Source organism: Aquarana catesbeiana, linkage group LG02, assembly GCF_042186555.1.
Source record: "Aquarana catesbeiana isolate 2022-GZ linkage group LG02, ASM4218655v1, whole genome shotgun sequence".
Lineage (NCBI taxonomy): Eukaryota > Metazoa > Chordata > Amphibia > Anura > Ranidae > Aquarana > Aquarana catesbeiana.
The window spans coordinates 448,151,811-448,169,343 of record NC_133325.1 but is presented as its reverse complement, the minus strand read 5'-3'; the positions used below and the strand labels follow the sequence as shown (position 1 = coordinate 448,169,343).

Genomic DNA, 17,533 nt, shown 5'->3' with positions numbered 1-17,533 from the left:
GGGATCGGATTGTGCTCACTATTATATGGACTCCTCATTCTACCAATTTTGGTTGTAAAATAGTTGATGTGTGCCCTGGGGTACAAAGGCTTCGCCAATTTCACAATTTTCTCCAGCGTTGCCTTCCTCTTTATTTTGTTATGACCCATAATAAATGGCTATTTTGGATTCACAAATACTTGCCTATGTGTTTTACTTCAAAAAGGACAATTTGTTTGTGAGTAAGCAGGTACATTTCAAAAATACGTCAAATTAACAAGGGACACCAACCAACCTCCTTGAGGTTAAAAAATACGAAATAGTGTTGTGGTAACTTGACACACAAAAAAAATTATGGAGATGACAAGAAAAAAATAAATAAAACAGGAGATCTTGATTAAAAAAAAAAACACTATAAAAATAAATACAAAACATTATTATGGAGATCTGACGAAAAAAATAACTAATATTATTCAGGAGATCATGAGAAATAATAAAGAAATCATTTTTTCAGAACTGTGTGTGAAAATCAACAGCAAAACAACTTCATTATTCCAGCATTATAAAGAAGAGAATGCGCTGCATTAAAAGATTTAAAAATTTGCAGCGTGACGAATGTGCTATCTCCATTACGAAGGCTAGTTTTACCAGACCGAGCGCTTCCGTCTCGCAATTGAGTCAGAGCATGCGTGGAACTTTGTGCAATGGAATTGTGTACACACTATTGGAATTAATGAGAACGGATTTTGTTGTCGGAAAATTTGAGATCCAGATCTCAAATTTTTTTTGTCGGAAATTCCGACGGAAAATGTCCGATGGAGCCTAAACACGGTCGGAATTTCCGACAAGCTCCCATAGAACATTTGTTGCCGGAAAATCCGATCGTGTGTATGCTGCATTAGTAGGGTCTTGTTTGAAAGGGCCTCAGTGTAGCGCTAAAACATGCCTGTCAATGTTGCATTCTAAACTATAACCTTACATTCGCAGGCAAAGTGCTCCATAAATGTGCAACATCTGAAGTAAATGGTGTGCTTCTTTAGAAATGCCTTATGTTCTTTGAAGAGCTTTCCCTTAAACATGGAACATTTTCTGAGGGGATGTGGTTTGTCGTAGATGGGACAGTAGGAGGCTTTTTTTGGCTTTCATCACTGCCACTTCTAGTAGTGGGTGTAACTGCAGTGTTTTTAATGGAAACAACATTTCTAGAGTCTCTGTACTCAGTGTTAAGGTTTTCTGTTCTTATAGTTGGAGGGCTAGGAATGTTCAAGTCAACAATTGAGAAGCTTGGATAGTTCTTAGCTCTGGCTAAGAAGTAAGGTGGAAAGGAGACTTTATGCTGCTCCATGTACCTAGAACCCACTGTTGTCTCTTTATTATAGATATTGTATGCTAATTTTTCTACAACAGGGTTAACATTGCGTGCAGTGTTTGAGTAAAGGAGTTGGAAGTTTTTTTATCTTAATGCATTCTATGCATTAAGCTAAAAAGCCTTTTGTGTGTAGCAGCCTCCCAAGCACACCATAATTACTTACCTGAGCCCCATCTCTCTCCAGCGATGTCCACGAATGTCTAAACCTTCTAGGACACTCCTCCTGATTGCCTGAGAAACAACAGCAGCACCATTGGATCCGCGGCTGTCAGTCAGTCAGCCAATCAGGTGAGAGAGGGGGCTGGGTTGGGGCTCCGTGTCTGAATGGACACACGAAGCTGTGACTCGGGTGACCCCATTGGAAACTGCTGACTGTGGGGGCACTCAATAGGAGGGAGGGGCCAGGAGCAGCAAAGAGGGACCTGTGAAGAGGAGGATCCGGGCTGCTCTGTGCAAAACCAACTACACAGTGGTGGTAAGTATAACATGTTTGTTATTTAAAAAAAAAAAAAAAAAATGAGACTTTACAGTCACTTTAAGCCTGGTATAAATGGGTCTTCTTTAGCAATTTAAAGCTCAAAAAGTAGATTCCTTAGTTCCTGGACCTTCTGCTTGCCCTTGTTGGATAGATTCAGAGAGTTCTGCAGCCTGTTGAATATGAACAGTTTTAGGTCTCACAGTCCAATGACTGAGTACCTAACCATCTGATTAACAAATTTAGTTCTTGCACAGGTGGTATGTTGAGTTCCTGGACTACTCCCTTAAAGATGTATCTCCAGCTTTTATAGTTTTCTAGGCAATCATCGAACTTCGTAAGGCCAGCTCAGTGTGGGTCATGTCAGTTCCTTGAGACTTTGCTATGACAGGTGTTCCTTCACTTTTATTTCACTGATACTGTACAAGTTGGTCATGGTTTGTAAACATCAAACTGAAACCAGAAGTGATAAAAGCTTTGGGTTTCTTACAGCACGGACCGGTAGTGGGTATGGATGTACATTCCTACTCTCTGAGTGCACAACAGGACCAAGCTGTGGAGGTACCAGTCTCCCCAATCGCATGGGAGAGCCCTGTAAAGGCAGCATCAGGAGGGGGCCGCCGCTTCTGCACCCTGTATAAATGATTGAGCAGCTGTACAGCCACTCGGATCACTTCCACATGAAAGCTTACGACCTGCTGAAATTTTTCAGTACATACCAAGGGGTTGAAGTGTTTAATATACAGGATTTACAGTATATAGCGCCAACAGTTTATGCTGTACTTTACAAAATGGAGGGAGACAATCAAATTCCAATACAATTCAATACAAGAGGACTCAGTGGGCCCTGCTTTATGAACTTACAATCTAAAAAGGAATGGGCAATTGATACAAAATGTAATACTTGTGGTGGATGAGCGGATAGAGAAAGTTTAAGTACAGTTTATTAGTAGAGATGGGCCGAACACCCCCTGGTTCGGTTCACACCAGAACTCTGGAACATTGCAAAAGTTCTGACCTGAACCGCGAACCACATTGCAGTCTATGGGACCCGAACTTGAAAAATCAAAAGTCCCCATTTTGATTTTTTATATGCAAGTTACTGGCCATAAAAAGGGTATGGGGGCCTGGGTACTGCCCTGGGGGACATGTATTAATGCAATAAACACTTTTTAAAAAGATTGTTTTTAAAGGAGCAGTGATTTTATTGATGCTTAAAGTGAATCAATCAAAATGAAGAATTCCTTTAAATATAGTGCCTAGGGGGTCCCCTTAATCGGCCTGTAAAGTAGTGCATCTGGACCGTGTATAGAATCTGCTGCAGCAAAAAAAAAAAAAAACATTTAAATTGATTTTCCTTGCAAGCGTTCTTTATTTCGTAAACAACGGCTTGGGGAGCCAGTCTGTATGATGGGGCCACAATTTAGTGCACTCGGAAGATTAGAGATTTTTTTGATAAATTATGGTGTCTCTGGCAGATTTTAGATTGAAATAGTTTTGCACCACAGTGAGCAAGCCTTATGTGAAGAAGCCAAATTATAGTACACTCAGGCCAAGATTAACTTTTTAGATAAGGTCTGGTGTCTCTTGAGACTTTGGATAGAAGTAACCAGGTGTGCAGAAATTGGTCTTTGGGTGTTGGTGGTGCCTTATAACCCTATAGAGGTACTCGTGATGAAAACAAAAATTGGCCTTATTGTAAAAAATTTAAATTTTGTCACGGCTCACCACCCTTGTCGTCTCCTCAAATGGTGACAGTACAGTGCATGCATCCTTTATTAGCAGCCATTGGCATGGGGGAAAAAAAGCCGAGCTACCCTGAGCCTGTCCTTCTGCCATACTCACACAGGTACCAGTTGATGACTCTGCTGCATGTTGAGCTGCTCGCAGCATTGCCAAAGTTGAGCATGTCACAAATCAGGCGGTTTAGGGGCAAGTGGAATTCCCGCTGAATTTCAGCCAACCGAAAACTGCCTTTGTATGACCATCTGAAATGGCTACAGACTCTTCTGGCCTGCCTTAGAGGATCTTTCAACGCTGGGTATCTGCTTAAGAAACGCTGCATCACCAAACTGAGGACATGTGCCAGGCATGGTACGTGCCATCTTTTCCTGTCGAAGAGCGGACAGGTTAGTGCCGTTATGGCACACCACCATTCCAAGCAGAGTTACCCAGTGTGCTTTGAACAAAATATATCGGCCCTGACCATGCTCGCTGGTCAACGTGTCAGCAGTAATGTGGATCTTGATACTGACTGCCTTGCTCAACAATGCCAAAACATTGGTGCTGTGTCTATATCTCACAGGAGAGTTGCTGCTTGAATAATTGGTTTATTTTTGGTTCATTTTTATTTAAATAAGAGCAGTTTTTTCCTTTTATTGATGCCAAAAGATTGCTTTCCACATGATGGTACAGAGCTGGAATGGCCTTACGTGAAAAGAATTAGCGACTGGAAACCTGCCATTGTGGTACAGCACATTCTGCAAATTCACAGATTGGGCAGAATCCATCAGACAGAAAGGCAGGAGTTTTAAAGCCAGCAACTTGGACAAGCTGGAATTTAGATGCTAGGCATGTGGGTGGTAGGGAGTGTATTTTTTTTTCACTGCAGCAGCTGGGGCAGAAAATTTGAGAACCTGCTATCCAACATTTGTTGGCAGAAAATCTGACAACAAATGTTCAATGGAGCATACACACGGTCGGACTTTCAGCCAACAAGCTCACATCCATTTCCCGGTGGAAAGTCCGACCATGTGTACGCGGCATTAGAGTATAAATATATAAAAAGCTGAAAATCTGATTGCGAGAGCTGTTTAGTATTGGACAAAGTTGTCAACTATAAACAATATTTAGTGGAGTAAAAATTTACATACAATTGTGTTTAAAAGTCTGCATACCCTTGGAAAATTGGTAATATACAGTATGTACCATTTAAAAAAAAAAAAAAAAAACATAAGTGAGCAGGCAAAACACATTTCTTTTATTTCTTATGCGATTCATATTCAACTGTAGGTCATAACAGAATGGCACAATCTTAAAACAAAACATGGCAACAAGTTAACAAATTAAATTAACCCTGTTCAAAATTATGCATACCCTTAGTTTGTAATACTGTGTATTGCCCCCTTTAGCATCAATGGCAGCGTGCAGTCTTTTGTAATAGTTGTCTATGAGGCCCCAAATTCTTGCAGGTGGTATAGCTGCCCATTCGTCATGGAAAAATGCCTCCAGATCATGCCAAGTCTTTGGTCATCTTGCATAAACCACACATTTTAGATCTCCCCAGATTGGCTTGATGATATTAAGGTCAGGAGACTGTGATGGCCACAGCAAAACTTTCACCTTTTTTCTGCAGTAGTCAATAGGAGGGTCAACTTGGCCTTGTGCTTAGGGTAATTGTTGTGCTGGAAAGTCCAAGAGCATCCCATGTGCAGCTTTCGTGCAGAAGAATGCAAATAGTCTGCCTGTATTTTATGATAACATGCTTCATTCATCTTGCCAATTTTCACAAGATTCACCCTGTCTTTAGAGCTCACCCCCCCCCCCCCCCAAAACATCAGTGAGTCACCACCATGCTCAGAGTGGATGGTATTCTTTTCGCTAGAGGCCTTGTTGACACCTTTCCAAACATAGCGGTTACGGTTGTGACCCTAAAGCTATTTTGGTCATGTCACTCCAGATTACAATGTGCCAGAAACTGAGTGTCAAGGTGTTGTCGGGCATATTGTAACCGGGCTTTTTTGTGGCATTTGGTGCAATGAAGGCTTCTTTCTGACAACTCAACCATGAGGCTCATTTAAGTACCATCATATTGTGCTCCTTGAAACAACCACACTGTCTTTTTCCAGAGCAGTCTGCATTTCTCCTGAGGTTACCTGTGGGTTTTTCTTTGTATCTCAAACAATTATTCTGGCAGTTGTAGCTGCAAACTTTCTTGGTCTACCTGACCTTGGCTTGGGATCAAAAGATCCCCACATTTTCCACTTTTTACTAAGTAAACAGTACTGACTAGCATATTCAAAGCTTTGGATATTTTTTTTATATCCTTTACCATCTTTATAAAGTTCCATTACCTTGTTACGCAGGTCTTTTGACAGTTCTTTTCTGCTTCTCATGGCTCAATATCTAGCCTGCTCAGTGCATCCAGGTAAAAGCTGCCAAACTCACTGACTATTTATATGTAATTTAAAAAGCCACCGCTGTGGGAAATTAACCTTTAACCACTTCAATACAGGTCATTTTCACCCCCTTCCTGCCCAGACCAATTTTCAGCTTTCAGCGCTGTAAAATTTTGAATGACGATTGCGCGGTCATGCAACACTGTACCTATATAAATGTGATCATTTTTTTCCCCACAAATAGAGCTTCCTTTTGGTGGTATTTGATCACCTCTGTGGTCTTTATTTTTTGCGCTAGAAACAAAAAAAGAGTGAAAATTTTGAAAAAAAACACAATACATTTAACTTTTTGCTATAATCAATATCCCAATTAAAAAAAAAAAAACAAATTTCTTCCTCACTTTAGGCCAATATGTATTCTTCTACATATTTTTGGTAAAATCGCAATAAAGCATATATTGATTGGTATGCACAAAAGTTATAGCGCCTACAAAATAAGGGATAGATTTTTATATTTTTTTTACTAGTAATGGCGGCGATCTGCGATTTTTGTCAGGACTGTGATATTGTGGCGGACAAATTGGAGACTTTTGACACCATTTTGGGACCACTGACAATTATGCGGCGATTAGTGCTATAAATATGCACTGATTACTGTATAAATGTCACTGGCTGGGAAGGGGTTAACACTAGGGGGCGATCAAGGGGTTAAATGTGTTACCTAGGGAGTGATTCTAACAGTGGGGGGAGGGAACTGACAGGTGGAGGTGACCGATCAGTGTTCCTATATACAAGGAACACACAATCAGTCTCCTCTCCCCTGACAGGACGTGGATCTGTGTTACACACACAGATCTACGTCCCTGCTCTGTGAAAGCAATCGCAGGTGCCTGGTGGACATCGTGGCTGCCGGGCAAGCGCATCGGCTCCCGAATGACACAGCAGGTGTGCGCCCCCTAGACAGCCAGGAAGCCGAGGACATCATATGACGGCCGCCCAGGATGAGAGAGCCACCTTGTGACCGTTATATTACTATACGCGGGATGGGAAGTGGTTAATTACCATTTTAACCTGCGTTTGTAATAGTGTCAAACATTCCCAGGTATGTAAACTTATTCAGGGCCATTTGGATTGTTATCATTAGGATTTAAAAAGGTGCCAAACATCTATGTGATCATAAACGTGTTCATATGATCAATTTTCTTAAATAAAATGATCAGTCATTTTTAATATCAATGCCAAAATTTCACGATTTCTGACATACACACAAGAGGTTTCTTTTTTTTCTGTAGATTGGTTGCTGTACGCCTGGGTGTGTTATTGAAAAAAAAAAAAAAAAAAAACAGAACATAAATTGATTTAAAATATTTTATTGACTACAAAAGAAATTACAATTTACCTGATAGTTATGTTCCTTTAAAGTAAAGATAAGATACCTGTCAGTTTATTTTTGCACTCTTTGTCCAGTTGAGGAATTTTTCTATTGCTTCCTGTCATAGAGATGCAAACGTGTCACTGAAAGAACTGTCATCATTATTCATATTTCCTTAAAGTGGTTGTAAACCCTTCCATATACCCAGTGGAGGGACTGGCCTCAGGTGATACACAGAGGTTAAACAAATCCTCCCACATAAGTTGTACCTGTTTATATGCAAACATCTCTTCTCTACATCTATTCAGAGTCCAGAAATTATAAAGCTTGTCTAAGCAGTCAGAAAATGGGGCAGAGAGCTGAAATTACACACTGCAGAGCTCACTGCAAGCACCAGCTGTGTGTGCTGAAACTTCCTTCCTGTCACCATTTTTCAGGAAAACTTGTCAGAAGTGACTCATGCAGATAGCAGAGGAACGGGATAGCAGATAGAAAATTACACTTAGTACTCAGGATTGAGACAAATACAATTAACAAATACAATTAATTCATTAATTAATGAAGAGCTGCAATGTGTAAAGGAAGGCCAGAGCACTACTTATTAAATGGACACATAAAGCTCTCCAGGTATAGAAATTTCTGCGTAGTTAGAATTTTGGATTTCCCATCACTTTATGTTGTGGTGACAATGTTCAATGGGACAGAGTGGTGAATCTCCTCAAAGGGGACACAGACAATATAAATATGACAGAGGGTCTACCGAATCCACACTTATTAACAAAAAAATGGCTATACATGCACTTTAAGCCCTAACACGATTTCCTATATGTGAACTCTAAAATTTTCTGTTTTGAACTTCAAAATATGGTTTATTGCCTATTTTTTTTAATGTTTCTATTGAAATGTCATGTTTTGCCTCATGGAAAATCATCTTTAACCTACACAAAGTATGGTTCAATAACTGACACTTTAAAAAAAGGTAAAAACTGTAATTCAAGTTTTCAGAAGTAGTGTATTAGGAAAAGTACTATAGCTCTGGCAGAGCTTCAGAAAAACCAGTGTTGTTTTTACATAAAGTAGATTTGCATATTCAAAGTTTTTCCTAAAGATTTTTTAGCCACCATGCAGATATGGAGGCTGGGGCAGAATGCATAGAAAGCAAAAAAGCAGACTACAACCTGGACAGTGGAATTATTATGTAATCCACTACAGATCATCCACAGACTCATAATACAGTATATGGGTATTATGTGCAGATGTAGGCATATAATCCAATATAAGCTTACTAGCTTGACAATAATAACTTTAGAACTTACCTGTATACTTTTCAACCTCTGTGCCTTAGCAACTGCTATATGGATATTTTAATCATACAAAAGAAGATAAGCAACACAAACATTTTGGTGCATTAGGCATTGTTTTCCTTTCAGAGCAAATGTCAAGCTGAAGCAATAACAGCTAGGCAGGATGATATTTTGTGAGGAAATGTCAAGCAACAGTATATATTTAAAATGGTATTGTATGCAACTTCTTTGGGGTACGAAACCTGAAGAAAAAAAAGACAAATGAAAAGCAACAAAAAAAAAAAAAAGCAAAGCAAAACACGTTTTAAAATGATATACAATAAAGTAGGTGTGGGCCCAGCACAGCTCTAAAGTAACCAGGAGATCAACACCCTATATTAAGTATACTCAATTATTAGGCAGCTTCTTTTCCTAAGGCAAAATGGGCCAAAAAAGATACTTAACTGACTCTGAAAAGTCAAAAATTGTAAAAAGTCTTTCACAGGGATGCATCACTCTTGAAATTGCTAAGATTTTGGGGTGTGATCACAGAACCATTAAACATTTTGTTGTAGACTCTTAAATCTAAATGGGCACTAAACCTCCCTAACTTAGTCGATGAAGATTGGGAGGAAATGTGGGAATGTTCTTTTCTGCAGCTAGTTTCTCCAAGGGATAGGTTGATTCAATACAAAATCCTACAAAGCATTTACCTCACGCCTGCACGTTTACACAGAATATACCCATCCGCTCCTGCTGAGTGCTGGCGGTGCTCAACAGACCCAGAGGACTTTATTCACATGTTTTGGCAATGCCCCCGTATTCAAACATATTGGGAAGCTGTAGCTTCAGTAATATACTCTGTGACCACTATCCAGGTACCCCGGACTGTGGAAGTGAACACTCTGGTCTATCTTAGAGCCTCCAGGACTCTGATAGGTTTATTATCGTTCTATGCAAGGAAAACTATTCTGCTCTAGTGGAAATCCCCATTGGTAGCAACTCCAACCTTGTGGAAAAAAAATAATCAATGCTAGTCTGCTATTATACAAAGCCACTTATTTAGCGAGAGGGCGCCCCAAAAAATTCCACAACGTTTTTGAACATTTGGGTCCAAGAACCTTACACTAATACTGACTCTGAACCTACCAGTTAATAAATTACCTTGCAAGGCGCTAAAAGACTATATAAGTTAGGTAGAGAACCAAAAATCATTTTGCACTCCAGGAAACTGTGACTTCCAGCTTACAGAACAAGGCTCAATATTAACCTTAGTAGCTGATACCCTAGTAAATAATGGAGCAAGTTTTTTTAGTTTCAGTGCCAATTTTGGCACTTAGGATAAGTTTGCATTGAATTGTACATGTGCAGAGCCTGGGTATGCCCAATAGGCTCTGTTTTTCTATTTTAACCACTTCAGCCCCGGAAGGATTTACCCCCTTAACCTCCCTGGCGGTTTTCCCGAGTGTGGCTCGGGGTTAAAATTCAGGGCCATTAGCGGTAACCCCGAGCCACACTCGGGAATACATAGCAGGATCCTGGTGTGGCTTTACTTACCTTGTCCCCGGGATCCTGCGATGTGCCCCGCTGTGTCTGCGGGCTCTGTCCTCCTCCGAAGCCTCTCCGTGCTAGTCTCCATTCAAACGGGGGCGGAGCCTGGCGGCAAATTCAAAAAATTGTAAAATCATAACACATACAGTACTGTAATCTTACAGATTACAGTACTGTATGAAATTATTTCACATCCCTTTTGTCCTCAGTGCTTTGTCCAATGCCCTGCATGCAGTTTTATGTTATATATACTGTTCTTTCTGCCTGGTCCATAGCAACAAAAAAGTGTCCCTTTACATCAAAAGTGGCTTTAGACCAGCTAGAAAACAGCGATAGTAAATTAGAACACTTGCAGAATTGAGCGATAGTGAATCGTGGGGAAATTTATTTTGTTATTAAATTTTTTTTTTTTTAATTATTTATTTTTATTTATTATATTATAATTTATGTTTTTGTGTTTCAAACTTTATTATACCCGGGATATCTACTAGACTCTTGTTTGGACAGATTTAAGTGTGTTATTGTTAAGAATTACAGACCTACAATATAAAACGCCAAATTTCCATGCAAAATAATTGTACCGCTTTCAGCACCTAAAATCCGAAATAATCATACCGCCAGGGAGGTTAATGACCAGGCCATTTTTTGTGATATGGCACTGCGTTACTTTGAAAATTGCGCGGACGTACGACGCTGTACCCAAATAAAATTGATGTCCTTTTTTCCCACAAATAGAGCTTTCTTTTGGTGGTATTTGATCACCTCTGCGTTTTTTATTTTTTGCGCTATAAACAAAAAGAGACCGACAATTTTGAAAAAAAAATTTTTTTTTATTACTTTTTGCTATAATTCATATGCAAAAAAAAATATGTAAAAAAAAAATAAAAAATTCTTCATCAATTTAGGCCAATATGTATTCTTCTACATATATTTGGTAGAAAAAAAAAAATCCCAATAAGCGTATATTGATTGGTTTGCGCAAAAGTTATAGTGTCTACAAACTATGGGATAGACTTTTGGGCTTTTCATTTATTTGTATTTTTTTTTTATTAGTAATGGCGGCGATCAGCGATTTTAAGCGGTACTGCGACATATCTGACCGAGTGACACTTTTTGGGGACAATACAGCCATCAGTGCTAAAAAAATGCACTGATTACTGTATAAATGACACAGGCAGAGAAGGGGTTAACATCAGGGGCGATTAAAGGGTTAAATGTGTTCCCTGTTGGTGCTTTCTTACTGTGTGGGGGAAGTGCTGAAAGGAACAACACAGAGATCGCTGTTCCTAATCACTAGGAACAGCAGATCTCCATGTTGTCCCCTGTGAGAACAGGGATCTGCCTTGTTTACATAGGCTCCTCCTCTGTGCAGCAGGCGCACGCCCACACTATCTATTGCATGAAGTAACGCGACAGGTACATAGTTTCGCACAATATACTGTCCTGCTGCAGTATATATGCGGTGGGCGGTCTTTATGTGGTTAAAAAATTTAACTGAATTTTGTTGCCAATAGTCAACAGGGTTGCAAGAAGCGTGTTGAGAAAAAGACGCTACCAGGAACCCATTATCCTCCAGTGCTGTCATATTCCAGAACTGCAACCTACCTGGAGTGCCCAGAAGTACAAGGTGTTCAGTGCTCAGAGACATGGCCAAAGTAAGGGAGGCTAAAACCCGACCACCACTAAAAAAGACACATAAGTTGAAACTTCAGGACTGGGCCAAGAAAAATCTGAAGACTGATTTTTTTTTTTTTTTTTTCAAAGGTTTTATAGACTGATGAGATGAGAGTGACTCTTGACGTACCAGATGGATGGGCCTGTGGCTGGACCAGTAATGGGCACAGAGCTACACTTCAACTCAGACGCCAGCAAGGTAGAGGTGGGGTACTGGTATGGGCTGGGATTATTAACTTCAGGGCAGCACAGTAGTGTAGCACTCTCGCCTCGCAGCAATAGGGTCGCTGGTTCGAATCCCAACCACGACACTACCTGCCTGGAGTTTGCATGTTCTTCCTGTGCCTGCGTGGGTTTCCTACGGGTACTCCGGTTTCCTCCCACACTCCAAAGACATGCTGGTAGGTTTATTGGCTTCTGTCCAAAAATTGGCCCTGGTGTATGGGTGTGAGTTGGGGACCTTGCATTGCAGACCCCTTGGGGGTGGGGACCGGAGTGGGTGTGTGTGGAGCGCTGCATAGATTGATGGCGCTACATAGGTACCTTAAATATATATATATTAAAAAAATACTAATATGGTGGATGGGCATCATGATGGGACGCAATGTGCGGGGATGGGGACAATTGTGGGTGCTCACTCAGGTTGAACTGGGTGGACTGGTGTCTTTATTCAACCTTACTAACTATGTAACAGGGCACTGTCGCACTGTCGAATGAAAACACTGTACACAAATTACATTTTTAGAATTTTGTTGAGACAGATAGCGCTTTCTTGTGGTGGTATTTAATGACCACAAGGTTTTTTTGTTTTTTTTTAGAAAAGAATAAAAGGAAGACCGAAAATTTTGAAAAAATTTTTCTGTTAGAAAATTTTGTAAATAAGTATTTTTTCTCCACTGATGTGCGCTAATGAGGCAGCAGTGATAGGCTGCACTGATGAGGTGGCACTAATATGCAGCACTGATAGGCACTGGTAGGGGGCACTGCACTGATAATCGGGGCATTGATGATCAGTGCAGATGTCCCCTGTGAGGAAATGCCGCTGATCAGCTCTCCTCCCTCACTTGCTGTCAGTGTGAGGAGAGGAAAGCCGATAACTGGCATTTCCTTGTTTACATGTGATCAGCTGTGATTATCTTTACTGATAATGGGGATGCGCTGTGTCCCAGGGACACAGCGTGCTCCCAATCGCTGCACTGCGAGCCGAGAGTGGGATGACATCATATGATGTCATCCTAGAACGAGAGAGCCACCCTGCCACCGTCATTTGACTATAAGGGGGGCGGGAGGTGGTTAAAGATGAGCTAGTTGGACCTTTTCAGGTTGAAGATTGACTCAAAATCAACTCCCAAACCTACTGCCAGTTTTTAGAAGACACTTTCTTCAAGCAGTGGTACAGGAAAAAGTCTGCCTCTTTCAAGAAGATCATGATTTAATGCAAGACCAATGCGCCATCACATGGATCAGAGTACTCCACTGTGTGGCTAGCCAGTAAAGCTCTTAAAGATGAAAGAATAATAACATGGCCCCTTTCCTCATCTGACCTAAACCCTATTGAGAACTTGTGGGCCCCTTCTTAAACAGGAGATTTAAGGTGAAGGATAACAGTACACCTCTCTGGGAGGCGGTGGTTGCTGCTGCACAAAAATGTTTCTCAGCAGATCAAGAAACTGACAGACTCTATGAATGGAAGGTTTATGACTGTTATTGAAAAGAAGGATGGCTATATTGGTCACTGATTTTTTATTTATTTTTTAAATGTCATAAATGTTTATTTGCAAATTTTGAGTTGTTTTGTTTATTTTTCTCACTTTAACAGATGAAAATAAACAAGTGAAATAGGAATTTTTTTTTTTTTTCCCATTTAGCTGCATAATAATTCTGCACACTAATAGTCGCCAATAATTGTGGACACATAGATTTTCTCCAAAGAAAGCCAAAACCTCACTTTTACTAAAATATTCAGGTTTGAGGTTTATTAACATTTTGGATGGACTAAGAGCACTGTAGTTGTTGAATAATTAAATGAATCCTCAAAAATACAACTTACTTAATAATTGTGCACACAGTGTAGAATACGGGACCATTAAGCAGTGGATGTGTACGGATTACCTTTGGAAATAAAAAGGACATCCATTCAGTGTCACTTTAAACCTTACTGCAGTAAACCAGCAGTGATCAGAGATTTGAAAGGCACTCAATGGCACAAACGGATAGATAACTCCCAGTGTTTCAGTTCTACCAGCCTTAGGCTGGCCATACACAGTTTGAATCATTAATGGGCAGGCTGAATGTACCAAGTTGATCAAAACGATTAACTTGGGTACACCCGGTCTACCAGATTCTTTTGCAATTATCGCTAACGGCTGCTACAGCCGCTACCGTTAATCACGGTCTTCTCGCAGCGGGGGATGGCTTCCCCCACAAGGATATGAATTTTTGTGTCCTTCAGTGATTAGTGGAGAAATGACAAATGGCTCTGGTAGCAAAAGGGTTAATGCATCCTTAGCCTGGGGCATCGAGCTGATGAACAATAATCTAAATGGAATGTCTCATCCCATTTCCAGAACAAAATCGAGTCGGGCTAAGCACTGGTCAACCATTCACAGGAAACTTTGTATTCTGTGAATGAATACAAAGCTTCTTCTGATTGCCTGAGGCAGAGAGCTGAGTAGGTCATTTCTCAGCCAAAGGAAAGCTTGTATTCATTCATAGAAGACAAAGATCCCTGTGAACGGCTGAGCAGCCCTCAGCCAAACTTGATTTTGTTCCAAGAGTGGGGCGAAAGTTTTGGTTCAAACACACTAAACTTCATAAAACATGAAGATCAGCTTTACAGACCCATCTATTGCCAAGGTCAGGAGGAGGATGAAGAAGATCCCATGTGTTACCTAAATGGACCAAAGACACCTACAAAACAGGTATGCATACAGAGGGGGCAGTGTGTGTTCTAAACATGAATTGGGCTTTAATGTAAAAAAATAATAATACCTACCAATACCTACACATATTAATCACTGATCATCCACATCGAAGCAGTCTAGATGTGTATCTGAAAAATATTAAAAGTTAATTTAGGACTGTTTCTCATTTTTTATCATTTTAGGTAAAACTAAAGGCTCCAGTTTTACAGTTTAAACAAGTACCAAATCCAGTTACTATGTAATGTGTAAGCCTAATGAAAAAAGCAAACAACAAAAAAAATCTCCAATTACCTAATGACAGACAAATCCTTTTTCACTTGTCTCACGTTTCCCCCTTCCTGATACTGCAGCTCACAGGTGGAAGCATTTCAGCAAAGGCAGTGCTGTTAATCTAGAAAGCAGTGGGAAGGACTTGGTGAGACCAGGTACGGATTGACAAGATACATGTTTGTGAATCAGCAGTGACAATGTTGAAAGCCATGCCCCTTGCAATATTTTTTCACCTTGCTGTAGTGCAAGCAGGCACATAGTTCATTAGACTGGTATCTCTGCTGAATTCATGAGTGCTATAGCATTGTTCAACAGCATCACACAAAGCTGCATTAGCTGGATTTTTCTAATAGGCCTAACAGGTATCTATAGGGCTCTGCAGAGAAAATAGTTAATGTAGATTCATTTATAATTAAGTGCTGCAGCATATTTGTTAAATGGGAGACTATAATTCTTCTTTAACCACTTGCCTACCTGGGCAATTTGTTTTTTTTTTTTGCATTTAAAATCTGTGTTTTTTTGCTAGAAATTACTATAAACCCCTCCAAGTGTTTCTGAAAGTTCAGACCTTCAACTCTTCTGGGAAGGCTATCCACAAGGTTTAGGAGTGTGTAACGATATCAAGTACGGGACATGACAAGCTGTAGCTAGCTGCCATCTTGTGTGGAAGTAGCCATGACAGTTTTGCTAACCATGTAACCTCACAGAGAACTCTGAACTCCATCTTCCCCACCTTAGGAATTCAAAGCTTTTTAAGTTCAACAGAAAAGGTTATCTCAACAGAGAAAACAGAGCCAGGCTAAGTCAGTAGAAAAACATTTGTTGTAAGGGCAGTGTTCAGGCCTGTCGTAAAACTGTCACCCTCCCCATTCAGAGACATAACAGGTCTAGGTCGTAAAGTCTTCTGAATACACCTCACTAGAATAAGTATGAAATTTCAGCATGTTTCATAACTTCTGACTTAGTAATAGCACAGACATAATCTGGACATATTTAGCTTCCTCAGATAATATGGAACGTTTCAAGTCCAGACACCCCTATGTCAGGTCATATGGGAAACCCCTGGGACCACTTATTCCTCCAAAGCAGGCTATACGTTATAGACATAGCATGTTTAGACTTGTTTTGAAGGAAATCTCAAGTTGAATAAGAATATGGATATTTGGAGTCTGTAAACACTACAGATGCAGATATATGAGTATGTATTACAAAGTCACCTGGGACGTGGTCATGAGTGTAGACACCTCCCAGCAACCAACCCCTAAAACCAGCTGATCAGATGATTGGTTACTGGTCGCTGTCAACACCCCCTTTGATTTGACAGAAAAGAGGAGATGCCAAGACAATGGACAGTTCTCCTTTTACCATCCAAGAAGAAACATCTGCCAAGTCGAGAACCAATTACCTAGCTCATCGATCGAACTCTGATCAACCCTTGGACATTAATTGCAAGTATTCTTTCTTCCCAATTCTACCTTATTGCTTTGTGGCTGTATATTGTCTTTATCTTTTGAAACATCTTTTTTCTGTAAATATTTTATTTGCATCAACTTTGACCTTTTCATAATAAACCCTTATGTTGAAAAGTGTTAACCTTGTCTCTAAAGCTCTTAATGCAAGCTATAAACGAACCTGCCTCTTGAAGGGCGCTACTGTTGTAGAGTAAGACTCTGAGCAGACCTGTCTGTGGTGACAGTGTGTGTGGCAGACGCTTATTCTAAAATTATAATTGGTATTGCTAAATTACGAGTCTCCCCCGGCTCGGTCTTTTAAACGGGGGTGGTGGCAGTTAAAGGGTTAATTGTGTAATTAGCCCAGTGACAATCACTCTCAGGCTGCTCGCACCTAGATTGTGGTCCTGCAAGCTGGAAAATCTTTGTGCTGGGCGCAGCTGAGAGTGGCATTGTTACGTAAGTGACAGCGTGGTGTGAGGTTGGCCGGTCCTTTGTCGCGAGTTAGCGAGGAGGGCAGGGATCTGACACCCGTGTTCGTCACAGAGTGTGTCTATGGGAATGTGTGAGCATTCTTCCAGAAGTGCATTTGTGAGGTCAGGCATGAATGTTGGACAAGAAAGCCTGGCTTCTCAGTCTCTGCTCTAATTCATCTCAACAGTGTTCTATCGGGTTGAGGTCAGGACTCTGTGTAGGCCAGTCAAGTTCCTCCACCCCAAACTCGCTCATACATGTCTTTATGGACCTTGCTTTGTGCACTGGTGCGCAGTCATGTTGGAACAGGAAGGGGCCATTCCCAAACTGTTCCCACAAAGTTGGGAGCATGAAATTGTCCAAAATGTCTTGGTATGCTGATGCTTTAAGAGTTCCCTTCACATGAACTAAGGGGCCAAGCCCAACCCCTGAAAAACAACCCCACACCATAATCCCCCCTCCACCAAATGATTTGGACCAGTGCACAAAGCAAGGTCCATAAAGACATGATTGAGCGAGTTTGGGGTGGAGGAACTTGACTGGCCTGCACTGTGAGCCAGGCCTTCTCATCCAACATTAGTGCCTGACCCCAC

The 17,533-nt window shown here is 40.7% G+C and overlaps 1 long non-coding RNA gene across 1 annotated transcript; it reads right to left on the bottom strand.

Moving 5' to 3' along the window:
- Window positions 1-4,780: 4,780 nt before the first annotated feature.
- LOC141128338 (uncharacterized) lies at window positions 4,781-15,608 on the bottom strand. The gene is made up of 2 exons (XR_012241677.1): window positions 15,037-15,608; window positions 4,781-14,873 (listed from the first exon to the last, which is right to left on the bottom strand). It is a non-coding gene; the product is annotated as an uncharacterized lncRNA (long non-coding RNA).
- Window positions 15,609-17,533: the final 1,925 nt, after the last annotated feature.